Here is a 17,189-nt window from a genome sequence, read left to right as displayed (position 1 = left end):
ATAATGTGAAAAGAAATACGTAAGTACATGTATAAATGAATCACTATGCTGTACACCAGAAATTAACACAACATTGTAAACTGACTATAGCTCAACTAAAAAAAAATCCTACAGGAAACAGCATTGTCATCATTTTACAGATGAGAGAAGATGAGGTTTAGAGATGAAGAAAGTTGCTTAAGCTCATGCAGCTTTTAAGTAGAGAGCAGACTTCTGAACTCAGATCGTCTAATCCTTAACCCTTACAGTGTGTTTCTTCCTTGTGTCCTGTGTAGACCTAACACCACCCACTTCTGTCTTCCTCTGTCAGGAATGTTCACTGTGCTTCAGAAACAGCCTCACGGGTGGTGTGCTGTCCTAGAAACTTGATGGGAGGCAAATAACAACCCCAGTTTTTCGGATGGTGAATTGTGGGCAGAGGAGTGACGTTCTCTCACTGCTATGAAGCTGGGTGAGCTTGGGCAAATCACATCCCGTCTCTGGGTTTAGTTATCGCTTAGAGAAAGTAAAGAGACTGGACTAGATTATGTCTAAGACCCTTTCTAGCTTTGAACATCTAACCCGTTCTTTTACAAAAAGCCACGCAGGGATGGTGTTAGAATGAGAAAGCAGATTGCCCTATTGCTGTCATCAGAGAGCAGACCCCCAAACACACGGATACCCGTCATGCTCTCTTTCTCCTCACTGTGTAGCATAAAAGCTGTGTATCCTCCTCTCCTAGCTCCTGGGAGCACACAGTAGGCCTTCAAAGACCCTTCCTGAAGGAATGGATGAGTGCATTCCTGCCCTGCCCTCTCTGAGTTGGAGGGAAGGTGCCAGGAAAGAAGTCAGACTTTGGATTTCAAAACACCTGGCTGCCTGCAACTCACCACAGGCCTTGGATTTCCAGTGCCCGCACTTCTCTGAGGATGACTAGTCACCTTTATAAACCTGTGGGCAGATGCACAGGGCCAACTCAATCCTGTGGGGGTTCTTGCAATCACACTCCCTTCTGTCTTCAATGTGCAACCCATTTTGTCAGAGTCTCGCCCATCTCCCCTCACCTGTACCAACCGGCGTGTGCTAGAATGACTTCCAGTCCCCAACACCTGTAACTTGTGGCTCTGAGGACTTTCTCTGGCTGCCAAAGTCCGGAGATGGGCTCCCTGGGGATAAAGCAATTCCCCGGCACTCCCAGACTCCTGGAAGGTCAGGTAAAGTGGGCTTCAGCTTTTGACTCACACCAGCTCCGCAGGCTCCCAGGGCACCCTGGAATGGCTCCAGTTCACCACCAGACTGCCCCTGGACCAACGTGAACCCCAACGTGAAGAGGCTGCAGCCAAGATTAATCCTGGGCACTCCCCGCCTAACACCTGGCCTGAGTCTGAGAGATCCGAGCCTCAGCATTTGTACAAGATGCTTTCAAAAGAGTTGCGGGGTCTTCTGGTAAGGATGGAGCGACAGCAGCCTGAGTGCCTAGACCTTCAGAGTCACTCCTCCACTCCACTGACCACCTACTACGTGCCGGGTGATTCTTAGAAGTTGCCCCCTGGTTACTTCTCACAGTAAGTTTATACTGTTAGCATTATTATTGCATGTTTCCATTTCCCTGAAACTCAGAGGCGTTGAGCTAGGAAGATGCAAATGCAGAATATGAACCTAGATCTGGTTCCATGTCCAGACTTTGCCAAAGAATGCTTTGCTGACTAAGGCACAAGAGCAGGCAGCAAGACAGACCTGAGCTTAATGAGCTGGGGGAGAGAGGGGCGGAAGGAAGAATAATGATGAGGCAACACCTGCCCACCCGCATCTTAAAACCTGTTATAAAATTCCAATAACTAACTGGGTGATACCGCACAGGAAGTGGGCAGCAGATTAATGAAACAAAACAACTAGCGGGTAGGGGATGGACTATTTATACATAATATTGGGAAATTAGTTCCAGATGGATTAAAATATTAAATATAAAAAAAAAGAAGGAAAAAACATTCCCAAGTATTTTTATAAGAAGTAGGCATTACTTTTAAACCAGAGGAAAAAAGAGCTATGAACTAAAAGGAGGAATCAGCCTTGCACGTGGAGGGTAGGCATTCTTTTTATGGCACGTAATCTGACAAGGATGCCCAAAATATTTCTCATTTAATCATCCATGCATCCATTGCTTGAGAAACATAAATGAAGGACTCCTAAGTGCCAGACACTCTGCTTTCATATTCAGACAATATGAAAGCAAGTGCTCATTGCATTGTCTGAAACGCTACCTACCGTTTGAGATTAATTCCTCTTATAAAATATCATTGTGCATTTAAAGGCATAATGATGGAAGCCTATTTTGGAGACTGGGGCTGCTTGCCACAGCAGGCCAAGGCAGCAAACACAGTAAGGTGGACAAGCACTGACCCAGAGGGAAGGACGCAGAATGCAGGTTTCTAAAATGGTCCACAAGATTCCTGAGTCCTTTTGTGCATGGCCTATCTAATCCCCTCTCCTTGAGTACAAGCAGGAGCTGTGAATATAATGGGATACTCCTCCCATGATCAGGTTACTAATAAGCTGGCTTTGAGTTAATCAAAAGGAAAAGTATCTTGGGTGAGCCTGGCCTAATCAGGTGAGCCTCTAAAAGAAGGTGAAGTGTCAGAGAGGCAGGCTCCGGCTGGCCTGGAAGAAAGCAAACAGCCATACTGTGTATGGCCTATGGGAGCCCTGCTTCCAGCAAGAGACTGCAGGTGGCCTCTAGGAACTGAATGCAATTCCCAATCGACAGCCAGTAAGGAAACAGGAACCTCAGCCGTCCACCACAAGAAAACCAATTCTGCCAACAACCCCAGGGGCCTGGAAGAGAATCCTGAGCCCCAGATTAGAACTGCTTCCCTGACTGGCACCTTGATTTCTGTCTGGTGAGACCCTGAGCAGAGGACCCAGCTAACCTGTACCTGGACTCCTGACCCATAGAAACTGCAAGTGAATTGGTATTGCTTTATGTGTAAGTTTGTCATAATCTTTTACACAGCAATCAAAAGATAATACAGGCACGTAGAAGACAATGATACTTCTCTCCTATTCTGCACAAATTCTGGCCTGGTGAGGGCTCTCAGTGCTTCCCGAAGAAGACTAGCAGTTATTCTTGGCATGAGAGAAAGCCAGTGTGGCAATTTCTTGAGCAGAATGATAATGATCATATCCCCTAAATCTGATCACCTCCCCTGAGTCATACTACATCACCCTTGCCTAGATAATGAACCCTCTCAAGTTCAGAGGCCAGGTCTTTGTTTTTACAAAAGATTCCAACATTCACACATAGTCTTCAAAAATAAGTGATGAATCACAAATGATGAATGCTGGAGAGGGTATGGAGAAAAGGGAACCCTCCTACACTGTTGGTGGGAATGTAATTTGGTGCAGCCATTATGGAGAACAGTATGGAAGTTCCTTAAAAAATTGAAAATAGACTTACCATGTGACCCAGCAATCCCACTCCTGGCCATATAACAGGAGAAAACACTGATTCAAAAAGATACATGCACCCCAATATTCATAGCAGCACTATTTGCAATAGTCAAGACATGGAAACAACCTAAATGTCCATTAACAGATGACTAGATAAAGAAGTTGTGGTATACTTATACAGTGGAATACTACTCAGTCATAAAAAATGAAATAATACTATTTGCAGCAACATGGATAGACCTAGGGATTATTACACTAAGTGAAGTAAGTCAGACAGAGAAAGACAAATATATGATATCACCTATATGTGAAACTTAAAAAATTATAAAAATGAAATTTTTTTTTACAAAACACAGACTCACCGACATAGAAAATAAACTTATGGTGACCAAAGGGGAAAGGAGGAGAGGGATAAATTGAGAGTTTGGGATTAGCAGATGCAAACTACATAAAATAGATAAATAACAAGGCCCTACTGTATAGCACAGGAAATGTATTCAATATCTTATAATAACCCATAATGGGAAAGAATATATATGTATAACTGAATCACTATGCTGTATACCAGAAACTAACACAATACTGTAAATAAACTATATTTCAATTAAAAAAATAAGTGATGAATCAGTTCCGTGGGTTTCATGGAGGGATCACTGTGAGCTGGTGACAACGTGTGGCCTTGGCCCAGCCACTGAACCTCTTGATGGCCTGTGCTGTAACACAGAGGTGGTAGCCACCCCTCCCCTGCTACTCGAGAGTTTTCTAAGGACAGGTGAGAGCATGTGTATGAAAAGCTGTGTGCTCTCTGAAAGAAGCGAGCTATATTAAGTCAACGTGTGCTTGTCATTCTTTGTTTGCAATCATGCTTTTTCAGGGCTCACAATGTGCTGGAACCTTCCTGGTTATATAGGAGTATCAGCTTTAGCATCAAATGGTTTTGATTGCCGGGCCGGGTCTGCTGAGCACAGCAAGAACGCCTGAATTCTGTGCTGACGGCTCCTCTGAAAAACCTGGCCTCGGGATCACGTGGTTTCCATTTCACTGGTTTTCTTCAGGATCTGAAGACATTTTGACTAAAAAAAAAATCTCTTTCTAAGTAAGAAAAGTTTTAAAGAGGTTTCAAAATTTTCATTAAAAATAAAACCCCTAGAACTTGTTCCTTCACCTTAAAAAAAAAAAAAAAAGACAAAATAATTGCTGCATTGACAGTTGTGTAAAAATTAGAGTTTTTAAGGAGAATAGCTTTTGGCCATTTCCTACTTATTCTCCACAAATAATGTCACTAGAAACTTTGTAACAGCAACCTGTCCAGCAAATGTTTACCGTTTACAGAAATAGACTCACAGACATAGAAAACAAACTGTGGTTACCAGGGGAGAAAGGCGGTGGGGAGGGATAGATTAGGAGTTTGGGATTAATAGACACACATTACTATATATAAACTAAACAACACAGACGTACTGTGTAGCACAGGGAACCATATTCAACTCTTGTAATGAGCTGTAATGGAAAAGAATCTGAAAAATATATATATATATGTATATGTATAACTGAATCGCTTTGCTGTGCATATGAAACTAACACTGTGAACTGACTGCACTTCAATAAAAAGTAAGAATTTAAAAAAATAATGTAAAATTAAAAAAAAGAAATTCAAAAAAATTTGAACTATTTAGATTCTCCTGACTTCTGCTGGTAACGCTAATGTTCATCAGGTTAAAACAATTAGCGCCTTTCCCATACCGCCTCCACGTAGTTCTTCGGTCCTGAGACTGGCTGTGAAAGTAAACCTTCGGGTTACATGTGAGTGTATTAAGGTCATGGCTAAGCTAGCTCCTTGTGGAAAGAATTCTAAATTTACTTGTGAAAGCCAAATAATTTCATTTACTTAGACCACACTCAAGACGGAGCTTTACATCTGCACGAATAATAAATTAGCTTTGGACCAAAGGTACGTACAGTAAGTCCTGGGTTTTCCTTTGTCTGTTAGCTCAGACCTGTTAATTAAGCCATGAATTCAATGGGCTCCAGTTTTGTCAACAGAAAAAGTCAAGGGTAGACAAAGTCACATGAGCAGTAGGCAGCTCTGTCTTCAAAATGGAAGAGATTTTATGGATCAGACCTCCACCACTCCGAGATCATCACCCAGCTCTCCTGCTCCATCTCCACGTGTGCGAGCTGTGTCAACAGAGCCACTGGGATTTGGGGCACCAGCTGCTCATGTGCTCGGTCTGGGCAAGTGAGATAGAAGTAGAGTTTTCTCTTTGAAAATTATTGTGCAGAGAGATAACGTGTTGGAGGAGGTAAGGACATGGCTAAGCTATGGTTAGAGACCAGAAGAAAAGGAGAAACCAATATGAAATTAGTATTATGATTAACAAAATTGTCATTAATAAATACCGGCCTTTATCTTTTTTTTTTTAACTTTTTTTTAAATTGAGGTATAGTCAGTTTACAATGCTGTGTCAATTTCTGGTGTACAGCATAATGTTTTAGTCATACATATACATACATGTTTATTTTCATATTTTTTTTCATTATAGGTTACTACAAGATGTTGAATATAGTTCCCTGTGCTGTACAGTAGAAACCTGTTGTTTATCTGTTTTATGTATAGTAGTTAGTATCTTCAAATCTTGAACTCCCAATTTATCCCTTCCCACCCTCTTCCCCCCCTGGTAACCATAAGTTGTCTATCATTTTATATTTGTGTGGGAGTTGCTGCTAATGGAGCACAGATAATAAAATGGCACTTAATCTTTGTTTCCCAGATTTTAGGTTCCCTTTTAACAGATGAGAACACTGAGGCCGGGAATAAATCAGTGAGTTGCCCAAGGTCCTGACTGTCAGGGGCAGATCCAGGTCTGATTTCTCTACATCCCACAATATTCACAAATCACTGCGCTATTTACATGACCTACAGCTATACAAACATGCAGGCTTCACGACTTTCAAGTCAGTAACCTTGAGAGCAAGTCCCTTCCCTCTCTTTGGTCATCAGTCAGATGATTGAAGAGGTAAGATGACCCCTATGGTCCCGCCCAATGCTGAAATTCCTTAATGCTATGCACATAAAGGGGGCACAAATAGAAGGGAAGAGGCATTGAGATTTTAGTCTTTTTGGGGAGGAGCTCTGTGTTTTAGAAAGGGAGTCAAGCATACGAGAAGTGAGGGATAAAGCAGAAATCCTTGCCTGTTGGAGCAGTGACATTTATTAAAGTGATTAGGCAGTGACATTAAATAAGTTTTCAAGCCATTTGCATGGTTAATTGGTCAACTCTATTGAAGAGACGTTTTCTTGAAGAAGTCTGAGGGTGTCAGTGGTAAAAACCCACAGAAAGGGCTATTTGTTCTTGTCACCCACAACGTCTTGATGTGAAACCTCCTGCTTTGGCTAGAAAGGGAGGGGAGACAGGAGAAATGACAGGACATTCTGGGGCAAGGATTCCTAAAGGGGAGGGTAGATATGGGGTGCTATCCGTTCAGATTACTAACTTTTATTCTCCTCTCTTGTTGGGATGACCTGCCAGTCTCAGCAGACCCTAACCACGGCACTTTTACCCCTATAATGTGCTCCTGGTTGCGCTTCAGAGAGCTCCAGCAGTGCCATCGTTCTCTGCGTGCACCCGGGCAGATGTTACACCCCGACTGTCACCAGCCTCCCCAGGCTCTGGGATATGACCTTCAGTGTCACCCCCAGAAGTGGCATGGAACTAGCAAGGCACACTTGATGCATTTCCCCACGGCTGGGCTTCAAACAGGAGAGGCACGTGGACAGGTGAAAGGACTTGCTGGAGAGATCATTCCACAAGAAAGCAGAAGGGAAACTCAGGTATCCTGTCTCCAAAACCTATAACTCAGCTCTCCTCACCCTCCACCTCTGTCCATCAGACAGTTTCTGTGCACTAGGACTGTTTTAGGTGATGGTGGTAAATCTGATGAACAAGATAGACTGGCCCTCAGGGAGCATGAACAGAACGTAGGACTTGACAATCCAATAATGAGCTTAAAAGAGTAATATTCTGTCTCCTCCCTCCCACCCCCCACACCCTCCCAAACACACACTAAGCTTTAGTGGCAGCAGCCCTCATACGTTCCATCCCCTCAGGGCCCCAGATCTATAGGTTTCTGCTGTGTGATAGCCAGCCCTTCACTCATCAAAGACGGGGTTCATTTGTCAGTGACAGGCTTCAGAACTGCCTGCCGGGCATCCTTGGCACTTTCTTTGGGGAGACGGGCTGACAAGCTTGCCCAGAGCCTTGCCCAATAAAGCCCAGGCCACGGTGTACAGACCAGGATATGGCCCCACCCCACCCCCCAGGGCCCAGGGCTTCCCTTGAGGTCACGGGGGTCTCCAGAAAAGAGGAAGACGGCACTGCAGATCAAACAGAACCTCTACAGGAACATTTGCACACTTCAAAGCCTTTCAAACCTGATCTCCATGCAGACTAACCTTCCTCAAAACCATTTTCATTACACTCCTTCATCATGAAACCCCTGCAGCAACTTGCGGCCCTGAGAACACACCTGCCTTCCTCTGCCAGGCACCGTGACCCCCACCAGCCGCTGGGTAGTGGAGGCGCCAGGGGCATGGACCATGGAGCCAGAGCGCCTGGCTTCCCATGCTGGCTCCACTTTGCGGCCTCAGCTTCCTCTTCTGTTAGGAAGAAGAGTGATCATAAAAGCGTCTCCTCACAGGGCGTGGGGGTTAAATGAGTTAGTGTCTGTAAAGCCCTAAGAAGCGCCCGGCCTGTGCTGAGTGAGTACGTTCACTGTCCCTTCCTCCAACGCTTCAACGTCGGTTCTTAAAGCCCGGAAAGAGTCCATAGGCACCAACCATCTCGTGCAACGTGGGCTTTTGGTTTGTTTTGCTGCTGTTCTTGTCTACAGGTAAGGAGCCTGAGGAGGTAAAGCCTCTGCTCAGAATGTGTCCTCATTAGCCCCCTGGGGGCCTCTTCAGGTCACTCCGAGTGACCCCACGTCCTCCTGTCACACCCTCCGTCGTTAATGACTGCAGACGTGGGCAGGCCTTTTGTCTTTAGCTGTGGCCTCTGTCATGTGACCCCTGACAGCCTGGCTGTGGGCCCCACCATTGTGCTGACTCCTGCCTTCCTCTGCTCTCTGTGAGTCTGTATCTGCCCATCACATCTCGGAGACTCATTTTCTCCAAGAAGATAGCCTCTGTGTTGACTACTTGGTCACTTTGGTCCCTGACTAATTTCCACCTGATCAGGTCATGGAACTGGGGGCAAGGGGTAAGATCCTGGAGCGTCCCTGGCCCAGTGGATCTCAGCAGTGGAGTGGGTGTGGTGCGTGTGTCTGGCGTGGGGAGGAGAGGTCTGGAGACAAGGAGGGAAGGAAAGAGAGAAATAACTAGTATCTTGAATGTGGGTGTATGTATGTATTCTGGAATATTTCAGAAGCCCCTGAAGGAGATTTTGATATAACTCTCCAGCACCAGCCAGTGACGGAATCCCCTTCACGCTGTTCAACAGATGAAAGAACGCAGAGCCTCAGGGGTGCCATGAGTCTTTCCAGGTCACACCACTGATTTGGGGCAAAACCAGGACTTGAACCTGGGTCTCTCAACACTAAGCCTAGAGCCCATCTTGTCTTTATTTCACATGTCAGTAGGAAATTCAAACTTTCAGAAGCCAGAACCCAAGAGTTCCAGAGCTACCATCATCATCATCTCCAGTTATGTTTAGACATCAGATATTATGTGCCAGACACTGATCTAAAAACTTCCCATTCATTGGCTCATTTGATTCTCATAAAACCCTAGGAAGCTGATGTTGTTTGCTGTTATTATGCCCATTTAACAGAGGAGGAAACTTGAGAATAGAGAAGCCAATGATCTCCCAAGAAAGCTCTTAGGACAATCCAAATGGCCGATTAACCTCAGATCCACAGGCTCTGATAAGGGACCTGTGGTCACAGGTTAGCCTCAATTCCTCTAGGTCACTCTCATTTTACAAAAATGTTCACGGATTGATGAAAAGTCTAGAATCTTGAGGTACAAAGGCAAGATTCATCTAAAATCAATTTCCTGCCTTGGACAAAGACACTTAAGCCTTCTGTTTTGGGGGAAGCTGTGTGGCTCCTGTTTAGATGGCCTGTCAGCGTGGCCTTATGAGATGCCAGTTATAGTTCATGTGTACTGTCTTAAAAACCATAAGGTCAGACACATTCCCCCAGTCTGGGTCCTCCTGGTGGACAAATTACAAACGTTGCTGTCCTGTGTGCCCCTGAGTTACAGTCCTCTTCCCCTAGACCCCCAAACCCAACTGAGCCTGTGCCCAAGTTCCCCAGCCCCTCCTTCCTGCCCAGTCTCAGAGTGGGCATCTAAGGCGTAAGGGGCTTGCATCCTTACTGGCTCTGGAATCCTCTGCTCTCAGCTCCCGACATCCTGTTGTAGGAGACAGACCTCCCAGAATTGCCTGCCCCTTTGTCTAATTCTGAATTGTCCCACCAGCTAATTATATATATTTCCCTCTCTATGTATTCTGTTACCAAGCTTGCCGGAATCATGCCACTTGGCCCCTGCCCCGGCTATACCCAGCCACCCCCTCGGGGTCCAGCTAGTGAAGCTGGCTTCGTCATCCTTCCGCAACCCCTGGCACACAGCTGGTTCCATCCTCCACAGAGGAAACCTTCTCTGTTCCTGCCTCCTTCCCACTGTCTGGCTTCCAATGCTGAAGCTCCCAGCTCACTTCCCAGCAGAGCCAGCCCCTGTTTAGGAGAGTTTAAGTGTTTCTCTCAGGCCTGGGAAGCCAAAAGAAACCTCAGCCAACCACACAGAAACTGCTCATCACTGTGCAGGCTACAGTCCCGCGGTGGGGCTGACGAGCAGCTCTCCCTCCTGACCCACAGCCCTCACCGTTACTCTCGCTCTTGGCTTTCGGCCATGCCTGTCACCGAATCTGAACTCTTAGCCCAAGCTCTGCCCTATTGGGACCTTGGCACAGACCAGAATGTAAAATGATAATGCCCTGAGCTCTGCCAAACAGCACAGAGCTCCGGAGATGTTACAGATGCAGCTGTGACCAGCAAACAACATTGTTTCCGGGATTGTGTTTGTAAATATCTGAGTTGCCCCACATCTTGTGGAATTAAATATAGATGCTACATCACAAACTCTAGCTAAAATAAACTATTGGCTGCTCAATGAATGTCAATAAGTACACTGAGAAAGGATCATTATCCCTTTCTGTAGCGTCGTCCAAGAAACCCAAACCTAAGTGGTTTCTGGGTTGTTTGTGTTTTGATGAAGGCGACTTTTCTCCCCAGTGGCCTTTTGCCTGGTACTGGCGGGCAGCCGGGGGGAGGGTGGCGTGAGGAGGAAAAGTGGGTGCAATCGTAAGTTTGCTGTGTTGGGTGTACTGTGTACGGGGTGGTGATAAGAGCCAACTCGGAGGTTACCAGGCAGACGAGGAAATCACTGTCAACCTTTTGGAACTGATGGCCTCAGGGCACCATTTCTAAAAGTATGGTCTGAGATCCACTTGTTGTTTGGAAAGGCTGTTTGATGGAGAGCAAGCTTCTCCATCACTGTGAGTCCCCTCTTCAGGTCTTGAGCCAAATGACCTGCCTTCCTTGACAATGATTTCTTCAGGTTCCTTGTATATTAGCAATCTCTTAAATTAACAATGGCAGGTTACCAGCGGCTGGTGTTCCTGCACTGAAGTCAGCACCTGCAAGAGTTTACTGGGCACTTGCTCTCCTTCCATCTTCAGCTGAGAAGGCTTATTGCCATGTAATCCTTTGTGTGGATGCAGCTCGCTCCGCCCCGCCTGGGTCACCAAAACCCCATTCTAGAGGGTGGTGCAAAATGAAGGTGTTTTGAATTTCAGGCCTCTTGCATGTCATCCTGAGGAGTTAAGGTTTTTACTTGTGTTGATCATTTTGAATTTATGTAGTTGCTATGTTGTTGCTGATTTTGTTTGTTTTGTGTGTTTCTCTCCAGTTCTTTTAACAGCAAGCTCTTCCTCCACTCAGAGGTGGAACTGTAGACAGAGAGACTGCAGTGATTTGGACACTAGCTGGAAATCCTTGTGCAAAAAGGTTTCAGAGACTTCAATGGAAGAACCGGAGAAACTCTTTAAAAATCTTAATTCACACTTCATTCCGGCTCACACTGTTACTGACTACTTGAGCCATTTTTGACAAATTAAACCCTTTGTACGATGTGGTAATAAGTTTCCCACTTCCTTCCTTTTAGGAAAGTTAATAAATATCTACTCATTATTCCAACTAATGTTTACTGGACAAAGAACATTCCATTTAGCTAGAATATAAAATGCATGAAGGAGACTAGAGGAGAAAAAACTAGAAGGTAGTGCTTGGATTTCTTTGAGAGAAAAGCAAATCCTTGCTGTAATTTTCTCACGGCAAGCTATACTTAGCCAAAGCCACATTAGGAGGACTCTGTGCTGGCCAGGATTTGCAAATGTCCACAACTCAGTCGTAACTGAGGCTCGAATCAGCAACTTCCAAATCAAAATGGAGATTAAATTATTTTCAGCCTAATTTTGAATTGCGTCATTGATTTTTCAGTCCAAATCTTTGGAAAAAATACTATAAAGTAACTGTTAAAAATTTTTTAAATTAAATCACAGATTCCATTCCTCAAACATGGTAACAGAGAATGTAGTTAAGACAAAGCCAACCATTTACTCCAGTCCATCCCAGCTGGTCTGCGTGTCTGTCTGTGTGTATGATTTTGACACCAGGGGATCTCTGTCAATTTCTAGAGAAATTTTTGCTGTTAATGACTTGGAGAGGGGTGCTACTTCTAGGGGCGTAAGCCAGGCATCTTTTAAATGTCCTATAAGGCATAGGACAGCTCCTTACAACAATTCTCTGGCCCCAAACATCCGTACTGCTAAGGTTGAGAAGCTCTGACTTATGCCAATAATTTCTAATAAGCCCAGACTCATAAAATATCTCTGAATAATAGAAGACCAACTTTTTAGGTACATTTTTCATGCATATCTAGTTTGCCAACACTCATCACGGTGGCAAAGACCAAAATTACTCAATTCCATAGTCCCTCCTTCTAGGATCCCTGCTTCATGCTTAATTCGTCCTTGACAACAATAACAACAGTAAAGTGGTACAATATTATTAATCCCTGAGCAATTAATAAAGGAAAATGAGATTCTAAGAGATTAAGAAACTTGAATAAATTCCAATGTTCAGTCAAAAAGCCAATAGGCAGGCCTGTGTGAGGGGGTGACCTAGGAAGGGTCTGAATCCATGTGATGTAAGTGGGTTGAAAGGGGCAACAGCCCAGTGGAATAAAAAAAAAAGTGGTTACGTACAGGGATCTAGCCAATAAGTCAATAAGGATAATAGGAGCTAAGTTTCTCATGGTCAAGGAAGATACAAATACGGAAAGTACAAAAGCTAGAATAAACCCTGTGGTGTGGCCTTGAGATTAGAGGTTTGAACTCATGGTTCTAAATACAGGTAGATAAATAGAGGGATAGAGAGATGGAAAGATTTTGGATTTGGGTTTCTTTGAAAGAAATGGATAGATAGACGGACAGATTGTGTGTGTAAGCACTAAATACAATATGATACTCTGGATTGGATTCTGGAACAGAAAAAAGATATTAGTGGAAAAAACTGATGAAATCTAAATAGTTTATAGTTTAGTGAATAGTATTACACCAATATTAACTTCTTAGTTTTGATAAATGTACCACGGTTACATAAGATATTAAAATTGGGGGAAGCTGCGGTGAAGAATACACAGGAAACCTGTGTTCTGATTTTTCTGGGAATCTAAAATTATTCCAAAATAAAATGTTTATTTAAAATTAAAGTGTATATAATGCATATTATAATGTATATAATGCATACATTTCCTAGTGTATACACACACACACACACACACACACACACACAAAGCAGTCTTTCCCAGTTCTGTTCACCCAAGTGTGTCCACTAGCATTCACCTAGCTTCAAGATCTTGGTTTCTAATTCTCCACTAGAAGGAATCAAGGATCCTTGGAGAAGTAGGTGAATACAAGCCTGTGGCAGTTAAGGAATAAGATGACCCTGGAACATCTTTTCATGGCAGAAACATTGATGTGCTGGCAAATTTCTAACAAACTAGATCTTTGGAGGAAAAAGTTCTGGTTGTAGCATTTGCCATTTTCTATGGTGTAAATCAATTCTCCCAACATGCTTGATTGTAAGTATCAATGACTTTCAAATTTCCTGAAAAATTTAGAATGAGCTCTTATAAGGCAGTATAAGCCAGTCAAGTAAACCACCAGATTAAAAAATACCCAAAGAATGATGGGTGCCTGTCAAAAGGACAAAAAGCTCCCTTGAAAGGCTTCCTCTCGTGAATCCAGGGACAATCTGAATGTCAGAATAAATAATGGTAGTAATGGATTATCGTTCTTTAAATAAAATAAAGATCCAAGAGGCCATATTATATTTATATAATATGTATAGAAAAATAATAATTTATAATTGATTATATAATCAATAATAATGTAGAATAAAATGTCTAATAAGTGTTGAAAATAATGGAATTAGAAAGTCATTTATATATATACAGAAAAATGGATGTAGAAAAAATAATAATTTATAATTGAGTAAAGAACAATAATAATTTAGAATAATAATTTCTAATAATGTAGAAAAACAATAGAATTAGAAAATTATATTTTAGGGATTATCACAGTTATAATCCATTCAGGCAAGAAACATAAATCAGTGCCAAACTAGGAGGTAACATTTGGTGAAGAATGGGGTATTTCATAGTCTCAAGATAAAATAACTCAGACGTCTCAAGTCTCAAGAAAAAAATAACTTTACAGTGGACAAACCTGACAGCCGTCATCTAACTCAAGTGGTCAAAGTTAACATCGTCAGAAATTAGACAAATGGAAGTCACATGCAGCTGACAGCACCTAGCAAGATCACAGCATCACTTCCATGATATTCTAGCCCAAAATTCACAGCCTGAACTCAACATGAGGAAACATCAGACAAACCTAAATTGAGGGCCATCCTACAAATACCAAACCTGTAACCTTCAAAAATATTAAGATCATAAAGGTCCGAGAAGAACTGAGGAGCTAACTGTTTCAGATGGAAGGGCACTGAAGAGAGGCGACAACTCCATGCAACGTGCAATCCTGGGCTGGAGCTTCTGTTAGAGAAGACTTTACTGGGTCAGTTGTAAGCACCTGAATGGGGACTCTGGGTAAAAGTATATGGAAGTTCTTTCTACTCTTATATACCTTTCCTATGAGCCTGAAATTATTCTAAAGTAAAAAGAAAAAAGAAACAGAAAATCATACATTGTTATACATGCAGCCCACACTGAAACCCTAGTGGTTCTAACATTGACATTTATGCCATTTACCAATCCATGGTTCTAAAATATGCCTGTCTATTGAACTGAAGGAGAGATGTCTAATAGTTTTTTGGTTTTTCTTTTTTCTTTTTTTTTCAACATTTTTTATTGAGTTATAGTCATTTTACAAGGTTGTGTCAAATTCCAGGATAGAGTACAATTTTTCAGCCTTTCAGACAAAATAGAATAATAAATAGGTTTAAGACAGACCCTCATTGCTCATGGCTTAGAAGATATAGCTGGGAATCTGCTACAGGTAGCTGTATCCAATAAAAATATGCAAACTACATAAATATTTTAAATTTATTAGCAGCCACATTCAAAAGGTAAAATAAAATAGATGCAATTAATTTTAATAATATACTTTATTTAATCTAATGAATCCAAAATATTTTCATCTGAAGATATAATTACTATAAGAAAATTATTATCAAGATATTTTGTGTTTTTTTCACACTGAGTCTGAAATCTGCAGTATATTTTAACACAGCACATCTCAACGTAGACACTAATTTTTCATCAGAAAGACTGGATTCTGCATTTAGATTTGAAGTAATTTACAGTTGAAAAAATTCACATACACACATTATTCTAAGCATACTTCAATTTTTTCCAAGAACTAAATTGAGTATAAGTTTTAAAATTTGAATTAATTAAAATTAAATAAAATTTAAAAACCATTTCTTAGTTGCAGAAGCCACACTGTGAAGTGCTCAGCAGCCCCATGTGGCTCGTGGCCACCATACTGGACAACACACGGCTGGACAGGTCCACAAATCATCTGCTCCTGTGCACCCTGTGCGTGCACAATGCTTATTTACAGCATTTCCATCGACGCAGACACACTACAGCTGTATAAGGAGCAGTGTACTCTTTTCATTTTGCTGACTTAAGCATGAAGATTTGGAGTGAAGCATGGTTCTCCACAAGTAAAGGGATCGGAAGTCCTGGCTCCTGGTTTTCTACCTCCAACTACTCAGTTAATCTCTCTTAAATCATGGCTGCCTCTGAACTAGAACGTAGGTGAACAAATATGGAAGGTACCTAGAAGACGGCGGCACAAGGGAAAGCTCTTTACAACTGAGAAGCAGCGAACAACTGTGAATCATTCAGGTTATGTTTTATTATTAGAGGCTGGAACCGGTGGACAGAAAACATTGCCATCACAGAGACCAAACAAGTCGGTGACTTTGCTATTTTGACTTCCCTGTGGTGATCATAACAGGAAGCACTACTCACTTCCAACCAACCCTCACACACCTGCACTGTAGAATGAATTAGAAAATGTTTGCAAAGTGCCCTGCTCTCCTGAGAGAAGAGTGTTGCAAGTGAATTTATATTGATAATTGTTGCCAAGTGATGCAATTACAGATATATTTTATTGCCTTTGTGAAGATGCTGTGGATTTCCAAATTTTCTAAAAAAACAATGCATTGTTTCTGTAATCAGAAAAAAGAAATCTTCTTTCTAATTAAAAAAAAAATGAGAGTAAGTCATTAGGAGAACTTTTGTCTCCATTTTTCTCATCATCTATTGGACTGAACGAGATGAGTCTTAGCTGTTCTGACTCGAGAGCTTCAACCACCAATTAGAACAGCTGGTCGGACAATCCTTTCCTCTCCAACCATCTCAGTGCCTCACCCTTGGTTGCTCCACTTGTGGGAGGCAGAGCTGGGGTTTAGCTGAAACAGAGATGATTCATCACATTCATTCACAGATGTCGCTCCTTCAGCTCTCATCTGGCCCCACCACCCCTGACACTCTGCCAGCTCTGTAGCCTCGTGTTTGCTCAGTCCTTAGCCAGGCAGCCCGTGGGGATGGCCCGGGCAGCTCTTGGAACTGGCACTGGTGATTCAGCAGGACAGGGCTTTCTGTCTCGTCCCATCCATCCTCACTCTCTGCCCTAATGAGCTATCTCCAAAGGCTGAAACTGCCCTCCTGACATCGCAGCTGGCTTGGAAGGCCTGGGGAGCGATTACCCATATGCTTTCTGTGCTCATTGTCCCCTGAAGTTTCAATTAAAGATGCTCCCAGTTCTTATGTTTTGGTTCTTTTTTCCATCCTGACTTGGAACTCTACCTTATCCAAAAGGGCCAACCCATACTACGGTTCAGACTGTCCTTGCACAACCCCAAGAGACACCACTCACCTTGTAGTCTAAGTGAACAGCATTCTGCATTGTTGAGCAGAACACAACCTGTGTGGTCAGCCACATCTGGGGCCCTGCCATGTCCTGTGTTTCCTCTTAACCTCCCAGATGACAATTAAGCCTCCCTTTCTGTGATACAGCACAGTTGTCCAGAAGTAGGGAACATGCGCAAGAAAATACTCAAAGGGCAAAGAAAAAAGGGACATTTGTCCGATCATGAAGGACATTTCTGGG

General features: G+C 42.9%; 1 protein-coding gene across 1 annotated transcript in view; it reads right to left on the bottom strand.

Moving 5' to 3' along the window:
- Positions 1 to 17,189, bottom strand: part of BRINP2 (BMP/retinoic acid inducible neural specific 2) — a 108,052-nt gene that overhangs the window by 50,593 nt on the left and 40,270 nt on the right. The window lies entirely within an intron of this gene.

The sequence above is a fragment of the Camelus dromedarius genome, chromosome 23 (assembly GCF_036321535.1).
Source record: "Camelus dromedarius isolate mCamDro1 chromosome 23, mCamDro1.pat, whole genome shotgun sequence".
In the NCBI taxonomy this organism is placed as follows: domain Eukaryota; kingdom Metazoa; phylum Chordata; class Mammalia; order Artiodactyla; family Camelidae; genus Camelus; species Camelus dromedarius.
Note: the sequence above shows the minus strand (reverse complement) of the source record. Positions and strands in the feature narration are given on the sequence as shown.